This window comes from Ictidomys tridecemlineatus, chromosome 11, assembly GCF_052094955.1.
Source record: "Ictidomys tridecemlineatus isolate mIctTri1 chromosome 11, mIctTri1.hap1, whole genome shotgun sequence".
NCBI lineage: Eukaryota > Metazoa > Chordata > Mammalia > Rodentia > Sciuridae > Ictidomys > Ictidomys tridecemlineatus.
In genome coordinates this window covers 113146776-113173796 of record NC_135487.1, presented here as the reverse complement: position 1 = coordinate 113173796, position 27021 = coordinate 113146776, and the positions used below count along the sequence as shown (strand labels likewise).

Genomic DNA, 27021 nt, shown 5'->3' with positions numbered 1-27021 from the left:
GGTCTCAGACCTTGTACTATTGGGTCTCAGGGAATTTATTTTGTCACTCAAGTCTCTGCACTGCCTCCTTTCTATGCTTCTGTGCTGGGGGTGGAGGGCATCAGTACCCACTACCTAGCTCCCATCACCATCTCTCTCTCCCACAACACACTTTTAGTCGTTTCTATTGGGTTTTATCTTTCTTTTTTTTTTTTTTTTGCTTTTTCTTGTCTTTCCCTCCCCCGCCCCCTCAGTACCAGGGATTAAACTCAGGGGCACTTAAACACTAAGCCACATCTCCAGCCCTATTTTGTATTTTATTTAGAGACAGGATCTCACTGAGTTGCTTAGGGCCTCACTTTTGCTTTGAACTCATGATCCTCCTACCTCAGCCTCCTGAGCCTCTGGGATTACAGGTGTGAGTCACCATGAGGGGCTTTGTTTTTATCTTGTTCATCTGCATTTTGTTAGTCTCTTTTCAGAATCCCAGTCAGAGACTCTGAGATGAGTAGAAAATATATATTTTTTCTTTCTGTAAAGAAGTCATTGCAAGCAACATAGTCTTGATTCATAAAATTCTTATGCATACATGTTTTCCCATGAAAATACTGGAAAGAAATTTCAAAAACTATATACAGTGGTCCCTCATACCAACCTTGAAAGGAATGAGAGAGTAATCTTTAAATAAAGAAAAATAATGCCTCATCAAAACAGAAAATCAGGAGGGCCATAAGGAAGTGACATAACATTTTCCAAGTGCTGCCAAAAAGAATTTTCACCTTCTAATTCTATGCAATAACTCCCCCTTATCCATGTGGAATATATTTCAAAACCCAAAATGAATAGTTTCTGAAAACATGGCAAGTTTATATATGGATATGTGTGTGTGTGTGTGTGTGTACATATATAGAATTATAATTTCTTGTTTTTATACACATATAACTATGATAAAGTTATATATGTATAAAATTTGTAAATTAAATAGGAGATTAACAATGACTTCAAATGGTTCTTTGCAACCACAACATACAATTCTTTTTCTTTCCTGTTTTAATTGAGAACTTTCATCTGTTTGCTTCAGAGAAACACAAAGTGTGACTCATTTTGGGGGATGAGTCCAAAAAATAACTTAAGCAAAAAGTGAAGAGATGGCCTTCGAGGATGGGGGTAGTCACGAGAGCAAGTTCCTACAGAGTTAACGGGCCTTTGCATATTCCCAGACACACGGGAACACTACTCTTGCACATTGGATTCACTATTAAATAAAATAAGGATTACTTGAACATGAGGATTGTGGTATTGTGATAACTGACTTGATAACCCAGATGGATACTAAATTACTAACAGGCAGGGAGTCTTTGCAGCATAAGATACACTGGACAATGCAATGGTTCACATCCTAGGCAGGTCAGAGTGGGACAATGTAAGATATCATCTGCTGCTCATTACTGAGCAATTTAAAACTGATGAATTTCTTACATCTTGTAATAAACAAAACTTGTAAATATTTACTTTCCATTGAATATTTTCAGGCTTTAGTTGGCCATGGATAACTGAAAATTTGAAAAGCAAAACTGCAGTTAGGGCACAGGGAGACTAGTGTGTGTGTGTGTGTGTGTGTGTGTGTGTGTGTGTGTGTGTGTGTATGTGCATGCGCGCACACACACTCGCTCGCTCACGTGCATGCGCATTAGAATTATAAATAAATACATGTATACATAATATAATAAACACATACATACATGTATTAGAATTTCACAGTAGAACAAACAAAGATACACATTAGAATTTCAAAATAGGGAAGACTTCAATAAAAGTTTTTTGGTCTTGTTACGTTATGCCAGGATAAAACTGGGGACTAGTGTTCTTCTTCCATTAGAGACAAGTGGTAAAAATTCGAATGTGATCCTTTAGTAACTTCATCCAAGCACATCGATTGGGAGATTAAAGAGTTATGCTGTTCCATATAAGATAAATTTCAAGTTTTTAAGAAATAACTTTCAATGCCAACATCTTATCTCTTTGAATCATGGAAATTATCATCTATAATGACCAAATACTTACTTTTCAGATATTTGTCAGATTTGGGTTTTTTAATGTACTCATTAGCCATATTGTTGGCACATGAATCACAGACACTAGAACACCAGAAACAAACTCTGGCAGCAACACAGAGCATCCTTCATAAAACATTGTGCTGTCTCCAAATGCCATGTGATATGAAGTTGGCATTGAAAATTCACATTTTGGTAAGCTAAAAAAATTAGTATCCAAAGGGTCTCCATTTTATTACAGGAACACCATTTGTATCCAGAGCTCGGAGAGCAGGCCAGGCCTGTGTTCTGAATGAGTCTGAACAAGGATAGAAGCAAAATTCCATCAATAGGTCTAGCCAAGGAGAACAGAAGAAGGGATGTTGAACCACATGAAGACTTGCTCACACTGTATAATGGTGGCCATCAGCCAAATCTCAGGAGCAAGAAGGCCAAAGAGACTGGGGAAAGTGATGAGATGACAAGAAAAGGCAATGTGGAAATGTTGGAAAGAACACAAATGTGAAGAAGATCCCTGGAAGTCCTTGCGTTAAGGATGGATGAGTCCAAAAAATGATGTGAACCAAAAGAGAAAGAGATGGGCTTAGGGGATGGGGCACTGACGAGAGCATGGACCTACCTAGTTGACCAACCCTTGCATGTTCCCATACACGTGGCTTTCCCAGTGAGGAACTGATGTTTATGGTGATGACCCTGATTTGGGAGTCTTATTATATAAAATTGAGTGTGTTCTGTTTCTCAAGACAGAGGAGCAAACAATTCTTTTGAAGGAGAAAAAAAAATTCATCAAAGGGGATAACATTGAAAATTATGCCAACTAATGGGAAAATGATCAGTTCCTTACAAGTCTCATTCTTCTCTCAATACTGCTAAGCTTGGCTTACCAGCTTTATGATAAGTCAGATTGCCACCCTATGGATAACACCGTGTGAGATTCGACTTTCCGTAGTAACATCACCATTTCTTCAACTGCAAAAGGAAATTATGTAGAATTCTGCCAATAGATTTAGAAAGGAACTTCAGTAGAAATGATAATGATACTTTATCATATGGTATGTAGAGCATTTATTTTAGAACATCCAGTTTCTGATTCTTAACAAGATGAAATATTACCTATTAACAGCTGCACTTTCTTTTTAAAAAATATTTATTTTATTTAGTTGTAGATGGACACATATTTATTTTTATGCAGTGCTGAGGATCAAGCCCAGTGCCTCATGCATGCTAGTTGGGCACTCTACCACAGAGCCACAACCCCAGCCCTGCACTTTCTTTTTCATGTGAAGTCATCTAAATCTCCAAAGATAGCAGACACTTGTCCTGATAAGGCACACGAAGAAGGATTTTCTCCTCCAAGTCATCAAAAGTGTATGGCAAAAGTTATGTGCTCACCAGCAGAAGAATAGAAACAGAAAATATTGTGTATTTTCACAATGGAATGCAATTCAGCAGCCATAATGAAATCACGTCATTTGCAAGACATTGGATAGAACTGAAGGTCAGCCAGACACAGAAAGATGCAAAAACCAAACAGGAAGAAGACACACTACAGAGAAGGGAAAGAGGACAGGGCTGGGGATAGGAGGTATGGTGGGTACAATTAAAGCACAGATAAAGGGTTATGTTTTTATACATAGCAAGCGTGGTCTGGTATAGGGAAGCAAAAGTGGGTAGGCAGACTGATCACTGAAGACCAGGAACCTGGAGGGAGAAGAGAAATTGAGATTGTGGAAGGAGCCAAAGGAGTCAAGGCCTGTGTTCATTCTTTCCCACCCACCGCTTATCTCTAGCATTGCTGTTAGACAATCAGCTGAACAGTGACTGAGAATTTCTTGTCCTTCTGATAGATGTGCACAACACAGGAATAGCTATGCAAACACAACTGAATTTATGGAGAAAACGGCATCATTGTTATTAACCAACTTGAATAAGCTTTCAGAGTGGTGGAGATGAAAATAAAGTTCTAAACTATGCTACAATGCAATGTTAAAAAAAAGCTAAGGAGATACACTGGTTCTCAGAATCCTGACTAACCTTTCTGAGTGACAAAAAGAACTAACACCCTGGGTCAGTTTCCTGCTGAGAGCTTACAGGTATTATTTAGTCATTTGAATGAAACCTGCCTTGTTAAATTGCAGCAGATAGTCTGGCCTTTCGTACCTGCAGATCAGTGAATGTTCATGCATAGAAATCAAAACGGATTATATTTTCTGTAGTCATTTTCAAACACAAGGAGAATTTTGTTCTCATTTGAAAATAAATATTTCCAAGAATAAAACTGAAAATCTATTGCTTATATTTTTTAATAAAGCCTAAAATACTGTTAATTATAAAATAGACCAATAATTTGTGTTCTACTGAAAGTGAGAAAAAAGTTGCTGAGTTGCCCAATTATTCGAACTACATGGAATTTTTATTATATCACAGAGTTCTTTCAAACTCAGGTATCATCATATCTTTAGCATATCACTATTGTGTACACATACAAAGGGAAATACATGCCAAATAATTTGGATGTTTTTTAAACATCTGCCCATTCACCCTGTGGTCCTTCTGCAGCCCTTTTCTACTCTGTGTTATCTTTCTGTGTGTGTTTTCCACACACAATCTCATTCTCTGTGCCGTGAACAGCACTAGTGATGCAGTATTTCTCAAAATACTGCTATGTGATGTCTTTTTTTATTGTTTGTTTTTGTTTTTGTCTAAGCAGTTGGCACAGTTTCTGGAAGTTTCATGTTGGTGTTTTTTTGTTGTTGTTGTTTGTTTTTGTTTTTGTTTTTGAACTTGCATAAGGAATTGATAGAAGTTTTCAGAACACAACTAGGAATCATGTTCTCTCTTTCATGGGCTTGTGAAGGGTGTGTTAGCGGAAAGCTACAGGTGGAGTTGGCCCATCATGTGCCATGAATTAAATCCAAGTTAGTGCTTGCACAGTCTGGCACCTGCAGCCTTGTTAACAACGACTGTTACGGCCTATTGATTAATAGATTCATTCTGTTTTCAATGCCACTAATGAGGTAAAAATGTGTTTCTTAATAGCAGAAAATATGAAATTTGGTGAAGTCAATCTATAATTAATTTCATATTTGATACATATTTAATACACCTAAATTTTCAACACAAATAACTTGAGTTAATTGGTTATAAAATTTACCCCACATATTTGCCCTTAAAGGGATTCATTTTTATTTGCTTTTAAGAGGGGATGGTCAATCAAAGATTGCATAGTACATAATGCACTCATTTGAGACATGTGCATTAGGTACTCTGCAACACAAGGGTGTTGGCATCATAGACCAGGTAGACACTTTGCCTCTTCAGTTCTCTGAAATATCTCCAGTGTGCGGAGAGGGCCCAGGAAGACAGCAAATACTCAAGAACAATTTGTTCAAAAAATGGATCACAAAGAATTTTGATCATTAATGTTTTACGAACCCACCATTGTGCCAGTATCATTTCCTTTAATTTATTTGTTTTTTTTTTTTAATCTTTATCACATCTTTTTTTTTGTGGGGGGGGGGGTACCAGGTATTGAACTTGGGGGCACTCGACCACTAAGCCACATCCCCAGCCCTATTTTGTATTTTATTTGGAGACAGGATCTGAGTTGCTTAGTGCCTCTCTTTTTGCTGAGGCTGACTCTGAACTTCAGATCCTCCTGCTTCAGCCTCCCAAGCTGCAAGGACTACAGACATACTTAGTCTATCACTTTTTGTAAAGTGATGGACTAAGTAATTACACAATTTCCCCCCATAATATATTAAGTCAGTAGGGGAGTCAGAACACCAACTCAAGGATCTCAATACTCCTTAGAAGCACATGGAAGGTAATGTGGCTTCCTGCCATTTCCATGGCTCACCTTGATTTGCAGAGTCTTAAATGCAAGATACAAATAGCACACTATCACAGATCAAAAAGAGCTAGGTAATGAAACACCAGTATTTTTGCATGAGACTTTCTTGTACCTGTGGTATTCAAATAGTATATGTGGGAAAGAAAGACACTATACTTGAGTGTGTCTTTTTTAAATTATCCACTTAAAATAGTAGATAGCAGAGGTAGGTAAGTGGGTTGCCTAAAAGACATGATTTTAAGAAAGAGTTATTATTAATAATGAGAAGAAATGAATCCCAGGCATTGTAATTCTTCCAAGTTCAAGGAGACTAACTATATATATTTTCAACTGCATAATGTTGATTTCAATTGAATTGCATATACAAAAATAAAGCTATTCCCTTCAGTATCTGTCAAATGTAGGCATTATCCAAAAAAAGTGTTACTAATCATATTAAATCATAATGTTCAAGAACCATAACTCCAACAAGGAAGCTAAAAATTGACTAATGGGTATTTCATTAGAATATGCCAAGAACATAATCAGCTAAACATAATTATATATAATACAGTGGCAATATGGTATATAGAATAGATGATTGGGTTACAAATTATGAAACTTAAAATGTTCAAAATATCAGTTTCTGCAACAAATATTCCTCTTAATGATATAATTTAGTCACACTTTGAGACTCAGTAGAGAAGTCTCAAGGATAAAACATCTTGGATTGCCTTCCATGGCCAGCCAGAAATTTAGAATCTTAGTTAAACAAAAGAAATATTAAAGGTTCTGTGCTACCCTCTAATATCATTATAGCTATCCATCATTTTCATTTTTCATAGTAGTTATTAAAGTGATATAAATTATCCTAAAGAAAATTTTAGATTTTTTTCCTAGTGCATTCAGGTTTTCCAGGTTTTGGGGGAGAAAAAAAAAGGAAGTAAATTAAAAGTGGAAAAAAATTAGGCAAATGAATAACTCTGCACACCCTACAGCATATTATCATAGCACAACAGCAAATACATAAAGACTGATCTAGAACAGTTATACATAATCTAACATGTAGAGAGAGGTATGGCAGATGAGATGAAAGAATTAAATGAAGAAGGTCTGAACTAAAAATGGAGGTCCTATTTAGCAGTGTATAAACATAAAAAATAATAACTGTAAACATAACTGTAATTTATGAAAATATTCAGGAGAATGCAGATGATCAATGAGTAGTCACATCAATCAGTGATCCTGGAAGTAATATCATCTTGTGTACTGGGTAAGTTTTAGGTTACCTAGGATTTCCAAGGTTTGTGGCCCTGCTTTACCCTGACACAAAATAGTTTTTCCATTCTTCCCACTGGTAAACTGAGTGTCTAGAACCGACTGGAACCTAAAGGGGAAGACCCAATGTTTGCGTTCTTGATGGCACAAGTCCCAATTCACCCCTGGAAAACGAATTTATCAGCCTTCCTGTAGCTCTCAAGTCCTGTGCTTTGCCAAAAATGTCTCAAATCCATTTTTTTTACTACAAAGCTGCATAGTTTATGAAATATGTGATAATTTTGAACATCTGAGATTAGAATATGGCTGATTGTCTTTTGAATGCTTAATTAAAAATAGGTTGATTGCCATAGCACTTTGTCAAAGATACCAAACACATTCCATATATCTCAAATGAAACTAGGGCAAACTCACCAGATTCAATGTCTATATTTATAGATTGGTTTTGCAGAAATATCTTTCAATAAAGCACCATTAAAGCTGGCATCTTTAGTAGTGTTAGAATTGCTTCTGTGACATAGTTGGCATAAACTATTTAATAAATAGTCCCTTTGGCATGGTCTAAATGTTTTAAATTATACTTCTTGTGTTTTTAATAGTGCTGAACATTTCATCTTAAATCAGCCTTCTATAAAATATTTATAAAATGATTCAATCCCCAGCATAGCAAAAATAGTTATAAAATGATATCTGAAATATGTAAAGAGTCTTTATGGTGTCCTCTCCCTTTGTTAATTTTCTAGAGTAGTATAAATAATAGCAGTAAATAAAATGGGCAATCAGTGCAACTGAAAGCAAAGTTATTTTGCATCTAAATATACTTAGAGGGAAAAATTTAAGTGGAAAAGAGTTAATTAATGACATGGCTGCAAAATTGCTATAACTATCATAGAGTCGTCTGTACTGATACTCTTTCCTGAAATCAAATTTAAAATGAACTTTTGGGCAACAGTTTCTTACATGTGATGTACACAGTTCACTTTTCTGTATAGTGACTAAAACAGACTTTTCAGAGTACAAAGGACAGATTGATGTTGAAAATTTCAGGAGCCAAACTTTGCTGTTCAAGATTTGTCAAATCTAAGAATATCCCTAGACTATCTGTTATTTCTTTCTAGGAAAGTTATGATCTATCAGCAGTTATTCAAATAGGGTTGGAAGTGGTCTTTACCTGATTGGATAATATAAATCTCAAGAAGATAGGAGAAAAATGACTGGAAAGAGAAATAAATCCTTTAGTGAACCCATAAATCATGGGAAAGAGCCTTCAGACCCTGTGTATCAGGGTTAAATTTACACATTTTGGCACACTTTAATATAATGTGAGGATGGAGATGAATATTACATTGAGAGTTGATTTATATTAGTTTTTAAAAGTTTCTATAAAACTAATTTTGTATTTCCTTATAAATTAGTACCACACACCTCTCTAGAATGATTATTTAATGGAAAGCTTTCATTAATATTTAAACTGTAAACATACACAAAATATGGACAGCTTCAAACACTCACCATCTTCTGAATAAAATTATGCCAATTCTCTTGAATTTAACATCTTTCCCCAGCAATAAATCAAATGTTAACACATAGGTATTTCTAGTGGCAATACATGTGGATGCCAAGGACAGTCTTACATTCATTAATGCATAGCAAAAACTGAAAACACAAAGAAAAACACAAACTAGTTCTTATTTGGTATCAATTTATTTAAGCAAGTAGCTAGACAGTAGCCAGAGGAAAATGTGAAAAGAGAAGCTAAATATTCATTTGTCCAAATAGTGGAGGAGGTTGAATTAGACATACCAGAAGGCTCCATGAATCTGTGATCTATGAATCAGGATCATAGATTACTGAGGAAACCAGGGTAGCAAGATGGTGGCTAAGTAAGCTCCTGGGTGACCTTCTCCTTGCATCACACCAAGGGAAAAGATTATTCGTGCACACTGAAACTTTTATAAGAGTCAAGGAGATCAGGTAAGATAACACAGCATCTGCTTTTAGTATAATAAAAGAAAAAGGCAGTGTAGAAGGAAGAAGGGAAAGATGTGCTGGCGTAACATCTCCCCCAGTTCCAAGCAGCAGAGCTTCCAGAGGGTCCTCCTTGGCTGGGGAGAGTCCTAAGACCCTCAGAACAATACCTCTGGACTGAGCTATGGGAAGTACCTTAGGCAGATGACCCACTGCAGCCTCCACCCCTCAACCTCAGCAAGCAAAACTGGGAGCAGGATGCCACTACCCTGGAGCCAGGTCCACAGCAAGCATAAAGCTCTGCTACCCAATCTCTGAATTTTGAAGGTTCTTATTTTTGATCAGTAAAATACAAGGTTTAAATCCATATGAAACGACAAAAAGTATGGATTAGACAGTCATCTTCAACAAAAAGAAAAAAGCAGGCAGTATTACACTACCTAACTTCAAAACATACCACAAAGCTGCAGTGATCAAAACACATGGTAATGGCATAAACACAGATGCGTAGACAAACAGAACAGAACAGAGAGCCAGGAAGGGAACCCACGCATCTGCAGCCAACCGATGTTTTTACGAAGGTGCTAATGAACACATTGGAGAAAGTAGAGTCTTTTCAATAAGTGGAACTGAGGAATGGGATATTCACGTGCAGAAGAATGAAACTAGACTCCTATCTCTCACCAATTACAAAAAACAGTTCAATATAAAGACTCAAATTTAAGTCCTGAAGCTGTGAAACTTCTAGAAGATAACACTTGGAAAATGCTTCAGAACACTGGAATGGGCAAAGATTTGTTTTGGCAAGACCTAAGGCAAAAATAGACACAGGAAACAATACCATAAATAAATGGATGGGATTACAACAAACTAAAAAAGCTTCTGCACAGTAAAGGAAACAATCAACAGAGTGAAGAGGCAACCTACAGAATGGGAGGAAATATTTGCAATTATACACCCACAATTACACATCTTATATGTTCCAGAATATATAAGGAACTCCAAAATCTTAATAACAAAACAACAAATAACTTGATTTTTAAAATAGACAATAGATCTAAGCAGACATTTCTCAAAAAAAGACTTACAAAGTGCTAACATGTACGTGGCAAAAATGCTCAACCATCAGGGAAGTATAAATCAAAGACAAAAGGAGATATCACCTAATAATGGCTACTGTCAAAAACAAAAAAACAAAAACAAAAAACAAAACAAAACAAAAATCTAAGGACAGCAAGTGCAGGGAGAAATGTGAAGAAAAGGAAACCTTTGCGCACTGGGGTGAGAATGTTAATTAGTACAGCCATTACAGAAAACAGTGTGGGGGTTTCTCAAAAATCTTAAAATAGAACTGCCATATGACCCAGCAGTCATATTACTGGGTATATATCCAAAGAGGCAAGAACAGTGTGTTAAAGAGACATCTGCACTGTTCACAAGAATCAAGAAATGGAAACAACCCAGGTATCCACCTGCTGATGACTGAGTAATGGTAGTCCACTTAATGCTGTAAATATAGCCTTTGCGGCTCTGTCACTGCAACCTACTTTTTAAATGAACATGGTTCTTTCTCTTCCTCTCTCCCTTATCTTCCCCTCCCTAATCACAGGGGAAACAGGATTACTTTTCTTCCCCACTTTAGGCAGATTTATCTGTCCTGGAGCACACACCCACCATAAGAACAAAGTAATCCAGACTTTAAGCATGGCACCAGTAGGTCTCAGAAATGACTGTATCCCAAATTAACAAGTGAATTACAACTCTAGACAGAGGAACAGCTAGAATGTAACCTTTGAGTCACCTCTTTCTGAGAATCAGAGCCTCTGGGACAGGAGTCCCTTGTGTTTCTCCTTTGGTAGCAAAACAAACTTTTTTTTTTCCTTTTTCTAAAACTGCATCCTTGTTATTGGTTTTGTATCAGGGACAGGGACTAAGCTTTCAGTAACAAATGGATTAATAAAGGTGTACATATGCATGGCAAAATAATAATCAGTCTTAGAAAATGAATGTGATACTATAATTTACAACAGCACAGATGGAACTGGAGGTCATTATGTTAAGTCAAATACGCCAGGCACAGAAAGATATTTACCCAGTGATGGCAGTCTTGTGTAGAATCTACAAAAGTTGATCTCACAGAAGTTGAGAGTGGAATGGTGATTACACAGGCAGGAGATGGGGAGAAAGGGTTGGTCAAAGTTAAAATGACAATTAGATAGGGATGGGGCAAGAATTTCCACTGGACCATGCTCCAGAGTAGGGTGACTGCAGATCTAAACAATGGTGCACTGTACATTTCAAAAAGTTAGAAGAAAGGACTTTAAAGTTCTCACAATGAAGAATTAGTAAATATTTGAGAGATAAATATGTTTAGCCTGATTTAAACATTACACAATATATAAATGCATCAAAACATTACAAGTCAACCTGTTAATATGGACAATTCTTTTGTATCAGTTAAAAATAAATTTAGAAACACATTGTAGGGGCTGGGGTTATGGCTCCATGGTAGAGTGCTTGCCTGGCATATGTGAAGCACTGGATTTGATCCTCAGCACCATATAAAAATAAATAAATAAATAAAAGTATTATGTCCATCTATAACTAGAAATCTTTTTTTTAAAAGAAGAACATTGTAAAGATAACTGAGTCTCAGAAGAAAGTTGGTCCATTGAAAAGAAGAGTTTGGTGAAACACCACGCTGCAAGAAATTTATGTTGCATCGTCTCCCATAGGACCCAGGCATGATCACAAATCTGGTGTATTATAGTTGAGTAGCTGCTTTCTGTGCCCACCATATTGCCATATTCTCTTGTCACTTAATCAGTCATGGCAAGATCTGTTTGACATGAACACCTGTCACTTGCTTTCTATGGCTTTGCCTCTTGACTGTGCCCAGCCTGGCTGGAGGGTCAGCTCCAATGACTTGAAAACAGCCAGCAGCTCCTTATGATGGGTGGTAAATATGCAGCCCAGCTTCCTCAACCCTCTGTTGTAAAAACTTTGCACAATTCCCTACCTGGCTGCCAGGGTTCTGCAGTCTGATTACCAGCTGCCCATAGGTGTAAATATTGTGGTAATGCTACATCATTGATTTGCTTTCTTTTTTCCCAACCTCCCTTCCTTCTTCCTACTCTCCAGAGAGTACCTCTCTGAAGGAGCCATTTGTGCAGGACTCCTTGATTGAGAAACTCAAGCTTTAGGTAGTCATATTAACTTTAGAATGAGCCAAAAACCTTTATATGAGATTGGTTCTATGAGAGAATCCCAAACAAGCAACCTGCTATTGCCTAAGAGGCTGTTTTGTTAGTATGAACAGCAGCTATAAATGACCAGACTCTGCTAGTTATCATAATAGGGTTTCTCAACTTGGTGCTGTTGACATTTGATACAGATAATTCTTTGCTGGGGAGACTATCTTGTGCATTCATTGCAGGATGTTTACCATCAACCCTGACCTTGACCCACAAGATGCCAGTAATTGCCTCCCTTCTATTATGACAAGCAAATATCTCCTTAGATGTTTCATCCCCCACTAAGAACAATTGGATTATAGAAATTACTTCATTTAATGCATCCAGTTAAATTCACTCATTCAACTACTGTGTTTAAAATGAATACTATGTACCAGGTATTGTGTTCAGTGATTTTGAAGAAAACACAAATAGGTCCTGATTTTCCAGAGTTTATTTTGTATTCAGAAAAAAATAAAACAATTATCATACAGCAAGAAAGTGTTCTTAATTCTAAGGCAGAATAAATTTCTTCCCACTCCCCAAAATAATAACTATTTCAAAGGCGTCAGTTTATGTCTGCCAATTGCACATGATTTTAATTCTGATGAGGTAAATGACTGCTATTTTTCAGTGACATTTCTGTGCCATGGGAGTAAAAGATGAGCTCTCTGCCCTTGGTTCTTTCTTCATGCCTCTGAGCTAAGATGTGATGGGAGAATGAGCACATTTTGCTTTCTTTTACTATAGCAATCTTATTCTTTTTCTTTCCTAGCATGCACTTTTCCCACACCTTCCACCTACTTGCTTCCTAAAAGTTTTATTCAAGAGCAAACATGCTACTGTTGATCACATTTTAATGATTATAATAGCAGCAAAAACAAATTAAGAAGCATTGGAACGTTTGTTTTCTATAATTTTAGAACATTTTCTTTAGATTTCTAAGATTTTTGCTTCTAACCTCATACACTTTTTTTTTTTCTCATGAATCATGCTGGTATCATCTCTACTGCTTCCTGGTCTGACTGTTGTAGGAGACACACTTGGGCTCTTGGTTCCCTCCCACCCTGGGTCTCTGTGTTCACTAGTCCAGTCGATTGGAAGACCTCCTAGGCTGACGCTATATACAGAGGACTTCCTGGTGTCCTGTGGACCTGTGCATGTGTGCATGGGACAGGCAAAGGGTACATGTGGTGCAGTTCTCAGCCAGTGATGCATGTGAACTGCACAATAACCATCCCTGCTTCTGAGGTAGTTTCTACACTCTCTTCCAGAGTTTTCCAGAAGGTTGAAGCACTGTGTAACCTGTTCGTTGGCTTCTATCTTTCCTTCTGTTATTTCTTTATGCTACTAGGGTGATGTCACCAATGAATCACTCTAATGCATGATGAGTTATAAGAGCTCAGACTTCCAAAGCAAGGCAAAGGGCTAGAAGAAAGAATGTTACTACTCTGAAGAGTTCACAATCTAGAATGAACAGTAGAAATGACTGGTGGTATATAAAATATTGTCATTATCTTAAACATGACCTAGGATCTGGAGTTTAAGGAAGAAACTTGAGTCGGGTACATAAAATTGTAATATCTCTGCATATTTTTCCCTATTGATTGTTTTTTGTTTGGGGGAGGGGAGAGAGTCAGAGAGGGTGCTGTTAGAATAGATTTAATAAAATTCTTTGTATTTTGGCATGTCTTCTAATATCTTAGGGTTTTTTGCCATCATACACTTCTATTGAAAGTTTGATTTCTGATAATCAGTTCTCGGGGAGGCACATAAGAGAAGACATGATTTGTTCTGCAGGAGTGTAGTTTTCCTTATTCACATTCTGATCCAACAAAAGCTACATGGGTCGGGAATATCATCATGTTGATAGATCCAGACATGCACTCAGGCACCTGGTACATCTTCAGAGATTGCATTTCTGCACAAATCCACAGCTGACAGTATGTTCAAAACGCTGCTGGTGCTCCGACGTGTAGGAAATGTAAACGTACCAGTGGCAGCAGACCACAACTGTAGATCATGGAAGAAACAGGCTCTCAAAGTCCAGGTCTCACGTAAAGGATAGCAATTGCTATTTAAAATTTTACTATCCAGTGTTTTATCCGGGTTTTCAAACCACACAAGATATGTGATTTATACAGTACTGTTTTGCTATTTTTGAGTTTATGTAAATATAGTGGTGGGTGTAATACAACCTTAATACATAATTTTAAACCATTTTGTGCTCTTTTTAGCTAAGTGTGTTATAAGATGAAATGTGCATATATTATGTTTGCAGGAAATATGCTCTTAAGTAAAAAAAGTGACTAAAGGAATAATTTGGCAATTGGGAGATAAATATTTCCAATATATTTTCTTTCACTAAAAACAAATGATTACATGACAGCACAGACTTTATATGTTCATTGCTTTCAACTATTAAGTACAATCTTTAGATGAAGGAACCTTGTTTTAGTGTAATAGGATTTTCTTTATTGCTTGCTTGCTTTTTCTCTTGTCAAGATACCTCACAGTCTAATATTAAGTGCTAAAACATAGTATTACAAAGGAAATCAATTCTTCTGGGACACAATTGTTAAACTCAGTGAGTAGAATATATTTGAGATATATGTACCTCTTAACAACATATTTTGAAAAGACATTTAAATAGGGTGTTAAATAATTTTAATGTGAAGATGAGCAATATTTCAAAATGTCTCTAAAACTTATAAAAATGAAACAAAAATATCTGGGATCCCTGTTAGTGACAATCACAGGCCCAGCTGCTATGGTGTATTGCACTATATTTACAGAACATGCTGAAAATGAAATTATAATTCTGTATATGTTACAACTATAGCTCACAAACCCTCTTGAGTTCCATCTTGGTAAGAATTGATAAGAGTTCCTTTTTTAGAGTAGCACTAGACATTCATTGGTACTTCCAGGATGATCTCAAAGACCTTGTAATCTAACCCAGACACATACTAGCAGAGGAATGGCTAATACTTCTGAATGTTTCTGCAAAATAATCTTTATTTTTCCAAAATAAGGATTCGTTTTTACAGGTTTTGTTACTGAAAATATTGAGAATTTTTAATTATTTTATTAGTTCATTTTAGTTATACATAATATTAGGGTTCATTTTGACATAATTTTACAAGCATGGAATATAATTGGCTTCAATTCAGTCCCTAAGGCTTTCTCTCCCTTCTCCCCCCTGTTCCCCTTTCTCTAATCTACTGATGTGTCTTCTATTTATTTATAGTTTTTAAATTAGTGCATTATGGTTATAAATAAAAGTGAAATTCACTAGACCAAGATAAAGGGGAGAGGAAAAAAAGAGTTAGAGGTGAATCATGAAAATAAAGAGTAATCAGTGGAGTAGAGGGAAGGGCTTGGGGTGGGGAATGATGGGAATAGGGAAGACCAATAAAATGAATCTAACCTAACTTTCCTAGGCACATGTGTGAATATACCAAAATAAAGATTCTTAAAAGTTGTGGTATTAATCAAGATGTCTACAGGAACAGGAACTTGTTTAAATGAACCAATTAAAAAAAAAATGGGAGCAGTGAATAGTAACCTGGAGTACACATGCTCTTTCTAAAGGAAATTATGTGTGTGTGTGTGTGTGTGTGTGTGTGTGTACATACCAAGCAAAATGTCTTGGTGTCCAGTAACTCCAAGTGCCACCAATTTCTAACTTTTAATAAAGTGTGGAAAATAGAAAAAAGGTTTATACATTTTATATTTTTGAAACTATTCACAGTATCATCTCATATTTTCTACCTCCTATATCTCTATAGGTACACAGTATTTACCACTGTTTCACTGAACAGGAAAATAGATGAAGAACAATGTATGTCACACAGCTATCTAAAAACATTAGGCACACTGGTCAGTATTCCATATAAGAGCAAGTCATTGCTGATATTTGAGTCTTTGTGTGGGTGAGACACTTATGGGAAAAAAAGAGTCAAATTTAGCTCAGTGCATGAGTGAATAGTTAAACTTAACTTGCAAATGGATCCATATATAATAGTAAGCCCCTAAGTCCTGGATTTTCTACTCTGGCATTGTTATTAGTTCTCATAAGGGAGGTGTTAGGTATTGGCATCACTATTGGATGCTGGGATGTGTATTAAACTAAAAAGAATTCAATTAAGGAAATCTCAAGGCAGCCATTGGCACCACCCAGGGCAAGCACATCGAAACGTGTCTCTCCCATTTCCACTACATCCTGACATAAACTAAGACTAAAACCCATGTGTATATGGAAATAATCTTTTGACTAGAATGTTACTAGCCCAGCTTTGTTAATATACTCTTTCAGAGAGTCCTGTGGCCACTGATTCTCTGTTGACATCACTAAGGCTGTCATGTTTGTGCAGGTTAGTTCACTCTATGAGAGTTTTTTAAAATTAAACTTATATGATCCATTTTCTATACAAAAAAGAAGCTAACCTATGACAAAACTTAATTTTGTTTGAAATGTTTTATTATTAATTAGTGAAATGAAAAAAAAATAAATATATCTTTAAACAGCGATACCAGTTAAATAACAATATCTCTAACTAATAGTATATTTTAAAATGTGTTCTTACCACTGAAACAGATAAATATGTGAGGTAATACATACATTAATAAGTTCATCTCAGCCACCCTCCTGTGCATATATATATTTTAAAACAATATGTACATAGTCAGCATATATAATTTATTAGTCCATTTAAAATAAATAAAAAGAAATATTCAGTGTTATTTTTTACTTTTCGACAGGCACAAATTTATATTTATGACACATTAATATATCATTTCTAATTCTTCATATCTTGTAGCTCATCCAAATTTTTCCATTTTTCAATAGTTAAAATTAATTTTGTACTCTTCCAATAAAACAAGTTAATTTTTACAGATAAATCTTTGGAATGTTTTAAATTTAAAATATGAAGCCTGTTCATGTTGTTATATGACATGAGTCATTTCTTCTTTCTTTATGTATTTCTAAGTTTGCACAAAAATCAAACATTACAATGAAAATTACACTTCCATTTAAAAGTTCTTAGAATTTATCACATTTTCTCATTCTAAGAAAAAAGCATGGTTTTATTATTACTTTTTAATGGAGAAAAATGAATCAGGGTAAAGGGCTAGGGGAGCTGAGAAAGGAGAGTGAGATGTCAGCAAAGAGGCAAAGGAAGCCCTTTGTCACAAGGTGACATTGGAGCAAAGATTGATAGGGGCATCACTGACATAGGTGAAGACCAGCCCTGGAAAAGCTTCCATGAGAAGAGATGTCAGAGACAGCAGCTTTGAAGCCAAATTATAAACACTTCCTGTCCATATCAAGCTTTGCAGAACTGAGAAAGTACTGAAAAACTAAGATGTGATTCTCACAACTCCAGAAATTTAACTTGAACCAGGGGCAAATGTAAGAAATAAAAAAGAATTGCAAAACTATTCAAGGTAAGTTCTCTTATATTAAAAAACAACAACAACAACTATGCCTATTTTTTTTAAAGAAATGCTTCCATTTAATGTACAGTATTAAAGGCAGAGTTTATATTATAGGATGCTAAAGCTTTCAGTATCTCTCCTCTTATAATTAAAAAGATATTAGCTATTTGCATTTAAATCTTTTTAAATAAACAGGATTAAGAGTATGCTTTGTCTATAATTTTATTTTTAAAACTAATTTGTATTTCCTTCTATGGTAACATATAAAAGGATTCTGTACTTGTAAAATTACTTCTGACAAATTCTTCAGCTGACTCTAAAGCATTGAAACAGTAAGGCTACAGGAGGTGTAACATTTGTGAATTCTCTTTATGCAATGCCATTATTGTCATATCTAAATCATTTAAATGCATCCCTTCAATAAGTGCATTGGAGTTTTGCATCCTAATGCCGTGGCATACCACTCAGCCTGCAGTTTCTTCTCTTGTGCACCAACAATTTCAACATCCTTCCAAATTTACTTGGTCTCCAATTGAAGAGCAACCTATTACTGACACATCTGTTAGATGGAATGTTTAGTCCATCAAAATGTGGGATAGTCTGAAGAGTGCAATATTGTAATACCAAACGAGCCGTGCTAAAAAAGACCATGTTACTGGATCAAAAAGAACACCAGCTTAGGAGAAAGAAGGCATTAATTATAAAACTGGCAAATAGTTGAATAATTGTCCTCAAATAAACAGATGGAAATAAAAGGTTGACAGGCACATTGTAAGAAACAGTGGTTACAGTTCAGCCCTCTTCAGGCATGTCACCAATACTCTCAGGTGTGTTTCCAAAATAAAATAATTGAGAGCCAATGGACAGTCATCTGTTAAAACTCTCCAAATAACATTTGTACATTGGATATTCTGCAAAACTCCATCTCTTTATTTAACAAATATTTGATGAATACAAGTGTAGGAAAGACAATTAGAAATTAATCTAACAACTCCTCTGCCCTCACAAGGCTTATAATCTAGTAAGAACATGCAAAAGTAAAAACAGTACAGAATGCTCACTTTGGCAGCATGCATTCTAAAATTGGAATGACACAGAAAAAATATGAGCACGGTCCCTGAGCAAGAATGACATGCAAATTCATGAAGTGTTCTATGCTTTTTAAAGCTTGGCATTCAAAAATATATATTATCACACACACACACACACACACACACGCACACACACACACACGCACACGCGCGCCCTCGTACACAGAAAATGCAAGATGTGTTTTTATGCTGTCCACAAGAAAACCATTTTCCAATAAATTCTGAATTACATGCAAAATAGGGGGGGAGTTACCATTTAGACAATAAATAATAATAATAATAATAATAATAATAATAATAATAATAATAATAATAATAATAAAGGATTGCTTCAATGAAAGAGAAAGGAATTAGTAAATGTTGGTGAGGATGTAGAGAAACTGGAAGCCTCAAAATTTGCTGTTGCAAAGATAAAATAATTATGACTTTGGAGAAATGGAAGTTTTCAAAAAGTTAGATACAAAGTTAGTGTATTACCCAGCTATTACATGTGATACATGCTAGAAAAATTGGAGCATATATATGTGAAATATAAAAATGTATAATGCATAATATCCAAAAATGTGGAAGCAGGACCAATTTCCATCCCCTGATGAGTGGATGAGCCAATGTGCTGCATTTGAATATGGTAGACAGAATTACAGCCCTCCAAAAAACCACAGTTCCTAATACCTGGATCTTGTGACCATGCTACCTTATGCAGTAAAGTTGAAGGCATCCAGAGGAGGATGACCTTATTCTGAAGATAAGAGTGGGCCCAGTGTAATCAAAAGAGGCCTTAAAATTGAAAAAAAAAGACACCAGAGACTCAGAAGACTCAGAGTGATTCAATGGGGACCTATCTGCTTTTGGTAGCTTTGAAGATGGAAGAAGACCAAGAGCCAAAGAGCATATGCAGACTCTTGAGGGGATAAAGTGGGGAGTGAGGAAAGGGATCCAATCCCTAAGTCTGCAGAAAGGAACCCAGCCTGCCAAAACTTAGATTTTAGCCAGGTGAAACCTGTGTTGGGGTTCTAGCTCACAGACTATACACCAGTAAATATGCGATTCAAAGCCACCAAGCTGGTAGGAATGTGTTATAGCAGCAATCCCGAAACAAATGGATCACATAGTAAAGTACCGAGCAGCTGTGGAAATAAATGAGAATTGACACATGCCATACATAGCATGGGTGGATCTTGAGTACTTTTTGCAAAGAGTACTGGCACATACTGGACTGGACCATGGAACACAGAAAAGGAACATAGATCATTTTATGCCAGATGAAAAACGTACCATGGCACTGACTCAGCTCCAAAGGACAAACATAGACCAAGTCTAAGATGACTGTGAAACAAAATAAATCATCTTAGAAGTGAATTATAACCCATTGGATGAAATACGAGTCCATGAGTCCAGAAGGATAAAAATAAATGTGAGGAATATAAGAGAATGGAGGAGGGGGGTACAAAGTTCTCTCTTAGAACTTAAATAATAAAGAAAGAAAGACGGCATGAGAAACTCAGTATTAGACAATCACTCTAGTGATAATTTTCCAGTGAGTATAAATAAATAGAGGCCAAAATTAGTGTGTGAATTTTAAAAGAATATCCTTACTAGATGCTGAGTAATATTAAGATTGGATTAATTTTCTTCACTACAAACTAATAGTTGCCATCTTGTGCAAGTGGTTAATTTCATAAGTAACCAAACAGATTGACATCATATGTGTACTGATGTGATATACTGAGAGAATTGTTTCTATGGTATTCTTGGTGGAGATGTATGATGCAAATCCAAATATAAGGAAGCAGTAGGTAAATATATTGAGGATCCTTTTGCAAAATAATTGACCTACACTTTTCAAAAATGTCATTGGCAAGAAGGGCAAAAGACAAAGGAAGTATTGCAGAAAAAAGGGACAAAATAGACATTACAACCAAATACAACATTTGATTCTGCACTGGATCTGTGAACTGAAGAAAGAGAAGCTGATATACATTAATTCCTTGGAAGAACAGCACTCCTAATGATCTGATTACCCTGTATTAAGCCCCGCCTCTTAAAAATTCCACTGCTCTCCCAATATTGGGGGTCAAGCTTCTAATACATGAACCTGGGAACACATAAAAATTATACCCAATCCAAAAGAGTTGTCAGGAAGTCTTATAGATAAAATTTCTTCCTTCCTATCAGAAACAGGAAAGGGCATTTTTGTCCCAACAAACAAAATGCATGTCCTTGATTTGATGGAATCATTTAATCACTAGATGATTTTCATTGTGTTATTAATGTCACCAGAGGAATGGACAGTGGCTATTGGCCTAGGTCACAGCTCAAGAGAGCAAGTCAACCTCTCCAGAATAACATGATCTCCCCAAAAGAGAATTAGGAGAAATTGATCAAGGGTAAAATCAATAGAAGTTATGCTATGTTTGAATATCCATTTCACATCCAGGTTATAATATTTTATTAATGGGATTGTGAATAATCTAGAATATGCTAGAAATAGTGGACTTTATCTAATAATATCAAGTGAGACAATGCAAATGAAAGGAAATGCATGGGCACTGGGCCCAGATTGCATGAGTTACACAATCTCAAGTTATAAATCACCAGCTGCTGTTGTGGCCAATACTTCTGCCAATACTTACTCAGTATTATCTGGTCATTATGGAGCAAAGAATCTTTGGTTTGCTCTTCAATTCAAGGGAGAGACAATTTTGCTTAACATGATCAGTTTTCTGTTCTATTGTTCCACAGCTAGTGTTTTTAGCTGCAGTAATTTTTTCCTTTTAATCTTAAATTTTTAATTTCTTTTCAATTTTAGAGAAAAAGATTCCCAAATTACCAAACTGTTTTTTTATTCCCCACTTTGTTTACTTAAATGCAGACACTTTTAGGTAAGAGGACTGTCTCATATGTGTGAAACCAAATTCCTCTCAAAAGACTCCATTTAAAAATAATCCCATTAATTAGCCTATAATTGAATCACTATTTTTTCCATAATTGAAAAGTTAAGGTACATAAAGGATCTATATGATCATTTAGATTCTTTTTAATAAGTTCTTAAACATGTGTAAAATTTAAGAGGTAGCTAGTGTTACTTGTTTTCCTTGTTATGTATGTTAATTTTAAAATTAACATACAATAAAAATTCATTTCATAAATAAATAATTCTATGAATTTTAATGTAGATAAGTACATGTCATATTTATCATCCTGCAGATACACAATTGTTCCAACTCTAAGAAACATCCCTGGTGTAATTACTTTGTAATCACATACTCCAACTCCAATTCTTGGCATCCACTGGGTCTACTCTCTATCCATATAGTTGTGTCATAAAAAGAAATGTCATATAAGTAGAATCATACGACAGGCAGCTGTATGAGTTTCTGACAGCTGCTATAACAAATCACCACAACTTGAAAGTTAAAACAACATAAATTTATTATTGCATAGTTTGGGAAATAAAATGTCAAAATTCAGTTTCATTGGGCTGAAATGAAGCTATTAGGAAAGGCTGTGTTCCTTTTAGAGACTGTAGAGGAGTTTTTTTTTTCCTTTTCCAGATTCATGGGGCTTTCTGCACTATGCAATTCCAATGATAACTCTTTGAAGTGGTCCCATAGGTCCCTGAGGTTCAGTTCATTGCTTGAAAACTCTTGTTTTCCTCTATTATTCTGGTTGAGTCATTTCTATTGATTTATCATAAATATCAAGGATTCTTTGTCCTTTATATTCTAGTAAACTATTGAGCTATTGAGAACACTAGTGATTCTTTTTCTCTTATTCTGGTTTTTCAATTCTAAATTTTCAATGTGGTTCCTCCTTATATCATCTGTGCCAAAACTTTCCATGCCAAAACTTTCCTTCTTTCCATTTGTTTGTAAAAGCCCACCTTTAGCTATTACAGAACTTTTATTCTGGCCATTTAAAGTCTTTGGAACATAATTCCAACACCTGTGTCCTGTCACCATTAGCATTTGTTTATTGTCTCCTCTTCAGGGTTTTGATATTTTTCATATGCAACGTAACAGTGGGTTATAATCTAGACATTTTGAATATCATGTTGATGGATTCCGGGTGTTGCATGAATCCTATGGAGAATGCTGATATTTTTTTTTTGGCTAATGAGCAACCTGGTTGAGTTAATTTGACAAGTTCAGTGAGCCTTCTCTACTGGTGTCCACTGGACCATCCATAGAGATATCCACATACTACTCTCTGTCCACGTGGCTTCCATGTCAGTTTCCTTCTTCTAAGCTCTTGCTGGACTGTCTTGTGTGTATACTACAAAGCATTTGTTTTGGGACCTAAGTCATGTATATTAAGTAATTAATATCTCAAGGTCTGTGCCTGTTCTTTAGGGTCAAATACAGGCCTGCTTACTTGGGGCTGAACGCCATGAGCATGTTTAAGACATTGCTTCTCCAAGTTCTTCCCTCTTGGCTCCCTTACCAGTATGTTCAGGTTCTCTGGAGTCCTTTTCCATCTCCCTGTCAAAACACCAGGGCATCCATTCTCTGCTCTGTCTTGTCTACACCTGCATCTGGCTGTGGAAAGACAGTCAGAAGGAAAGAAGCAGCAATGACTTCTCCAACTCTTGAGACCACAGCTCCTCCTGTCAGACAGGAGCAGTCCCCTTCATGGGACCCTGTGCTGCTCTAGCTGCCTGGTCATCCCTGGACTTGATGGGATGGGGCCCAAGAGGAAGAGATAAAGAACACAGGAATTTCCCCTACTCTGTCTGAAGTAAGATGCTCCCATTTCTGCTCCCTTGAGCCAGAACTGGAAGAATTCTTCCAGGGACACACTCAGTCCTTATTGATGGTGATTTATTGTCAAGATTTTCTGAGCTCCATGTGAAACAAAGTCTTCCCTAATCTACCTGTAGATACTATTTACACTTTAAACATTTTGTGGTAAGATACACATGACTTAAAACATAACTTTTGTATCTCTCTGCTAGGGTGTCATTGCCCATGTCCAAAGATTGCTTGGCCTCAACAACAAAAATTAATTTTCTCACAGTTCTGGAAGCTTGAAGTCCAAGATTAAGGTAGCTATGGGTTTGGTTTCTCTAGAGGCCTCTCTGATGCCAGTAGCCATCTTCTTGCTGTGTCATCACAAGGCCTTTTCTCTAGGTGCACATCCCCACTGTACCATCCTCCTTCTTCTATAGCCACCATTTGTACTGGGATGGAGCCCCACACCCATGGCCTCATGGAGCCTCAATTCCCTCTTTAAAGGTCCTAGCTGAAATGCAGTCACAGTCCAAGGTGATGGGGGTTACAACATCAACCCACAACTATTTGGAGCACATGATACATTCCACTATTCCATCTTGACCCTGTCTACACACAATTCAGTGACATTATGTCCATTTTGTTATGAAATCATCACCACTATCTCCCCAACTCTTCCCATCTTGCAAAATAGAACCACCCCTCCTCCCTGTAAATAACATGCTCTGTTCTCCTCTCTTCCTAGCCCTGGCAACAGCCCTTCTACTTTTATCTCTATGAATTTGGCTACTTTGGGTACTTTGGGTAAATGGAATCACTCAGTGTTTTTTGTCTCCCTGGTACTGGTTTCTTTCACTTAGCACAATGTTCTCAAGGTGTTTCCATGGGGCAGCAGGTATCAGATTTTCCTTCTCTGTTTGGCTGAATTTTGTGTATATTTTACATTTTCAGGCTCTATTGATACTTTGTATACTATGCATCCATCCATTGATGGGCATTTGAGTTGCTTTCATATTTTGGCTCTTGTGCCTACATTTTAACTGCCCTCAAATAGCTTCCCCACGCCTGCAGAGCCACCAAGTTTCAACATGAGTTTTAGAGGGGGCAGACCTTTCAGTCACAACACCATAGTTGCTTTTGGATGGACTGACAGGATAGAAAGTCCTTACTCTATCTTACCCAGAAACAGAGTGCACTAAGAAGCTTCATTTTAATCTGCAAGTAGAACATGCATTATAGGTATGGTAGAAATTGTCCTGTAAGATTTGGTTTGGAAAATAGCATTCATACAGATGTATGTTCTATTTCTACTCATATATGGAGCCCCTTTAAATTAAAATTTCTTCACCATGAGGCATCCCTGTTTGAAAATATGCAAACAGTCTTGTAAAGGGTACTGCAAAAATTTTAATACAATATTAGTCATTGATATCACAATATAATGCATTTTATGGTGTTTTCCTTTACAATTATTTGAAAAGTGGGACAAGGAGCAACTTATGAATAAATAACAACTCAATGTGCAATAACATAATGTCCCCACTCCCTTTACTTATTGCCTGCCATTATCTTCAAGTGACATTTATTAACCATCTAGTTTATTTGAGATAACTTTATTTGACAATAAAAATCTTTATGAAAAAGATATTTCTATCAACAGAAACTTCTTAATTTCCAGTCACTATGCTAAGGAACTCAGAGCAATTTTTAGACTCCTATTAAGCCTTATTTAAATTAGATGCAAAAATAATCTCTTAAGCACAAGATTTTCAGTAGATGTTCCCTGATGGTGCTGAATTGAAGATTATGTTTATGGGCCCTGTGAATTGACCACCTCTGTAAATGTAGTCTAGTAACCAGCAAATGGTCAGTGTAATTGCTTTAGACCTAAGAACTTTAAATTAAGCCTCTCCTAATTTGAAGAAGATTTCAATTGCTAATAGGATAATTGCACCTTATTTCAAAGTACAGCCTGTAGTTTTTCTTTTTTTAAGAACTCAGTTTTGGAAATAGAGCAAGTCCCTGAGAGGAAGGAGATGAAAAGAATATAACTTGAGTTTTGCCTCATCCTGCAGTTTACAGCCGGATCTCACTCTGACACAATTAATCATAAACAGACTTGTCCTTTTTCTTTTGTGTACTTGCACATGTTCCTAAATTGTCCTGCTCTATTATGATTATATTAGCAATTAGTAAAGAAGGAATTAGCACTGCATGTTATTACCATCAACCCATTAATTTACCTTGAGAATTCCCTCTACGCTCCGCCATTCTGTACTTCTCTGTGTTGAGCCATCTGAGGTTTCAGAGAGAGGACTCATTATCAAATTAATTCCCGAAAGAGGTAAGCTTTTGCCCTTCCCATTTTTTTCAGGTGAGACCTATTAACAGATGTTCTTTTATGTTATACACACACCTCCGGTATCCACTTAGGGGGAATACATGACTTATCTGCTTTGTGTGATGCAAATGAAGTGTGAATTTGAAAAAAAAAATACAGTGGCATGGACTTCTTTGTACTTATTTTCTTAAACTTTTACATTTTAATAGCGAGCAATCTTTTCTTATTTTGTTTTTAATTAACTCTCTCCCACTCTTCAAGGAAAACCAATTCTTTTTTCCTCCATAAATTAAATGTAAGATTGCTACTCAACATTTCCTCTCAGTCAGTATCTGTTTAGTATTCTTCTCTCAATCAGCAAATATCATGCCTGGCAAAGTTGTATTTATTGAGTGAATGCTTATTAATTGTAGATTTATAGTGAAAATGTCTGTCTAGAAAGATATCATTGTATAAACCTAATTTATTTTCAGGGTAAAAATTTATATATTTTTTAGATTTCATCTGAACATAAACGAGAATGCTGTAGAAAAGAGATAAAAGTTTCACAAGAAAACTTTCAAGTTCACTTTTTAATAGCATCCAAAATTTGGACAAAATGCTCCAATGTAGAATGTCAAAATTATCTTCTGCTCTGGTTGGAGTACTTCCACTGATCGTGAAGTTTACAATGTACCGTTTTTCAGATGTGTAGAATCATACAACTGACATGCCTCTTCTACTCTGAAAATTTGTTGTGATCTACAGTTTTGCTGCTGTTACAATGTTAACACAGTTTTACTTCAAGAAATGGAGTTCATTAGTACTCTGTGTGTGTGTGTGTGTGTGTGTGTGTGTGTGTGTACGCACACGCACGTGCGCACACGCTAGGGATTGAACCCAGGGCCTTGTGCAAGTAAGGCAAACACTCTACCAACTGAGCTAGATCCCCAAGAAATAAGCTTTCTGAATCCCCTTATGAGTTTCTGGCTAACAATGCAACAAGAGCTGCCGAATCCAGATCACAGTAACTAATTCATGGTTTAATAATTATTTTGTCCCCTGGCCAAATCTGCACTCTATAACCTAACTTT

The 27021-nt window shown here is 36.1% G+C and overlaps 1 protein-coding gene and 1 non-coding gene across 2 annotated transcripts in view; one reads left to right on the top strand and one right to left on the bottom strand.

The window, feature by feature from the left end:
* The window catches only part of LOC144368656 (uncharacterized), a 260549-nt gene that overhangs the window by 137457 nt on the left and 96071 nt on the right, over positions 1-27021 (bottom strand). The gene's annotated exons all lie outside the window — the stretch shown is intronic.
* On the top strand, positions 18840-18948 carry LOC144368776 (U6 spliceosomal RNA). The gene has a single exon (XR_013428359.1). It is a non-coding gene; the product is annotated as a U6 spliceosomal RNA (small nuclear RNA).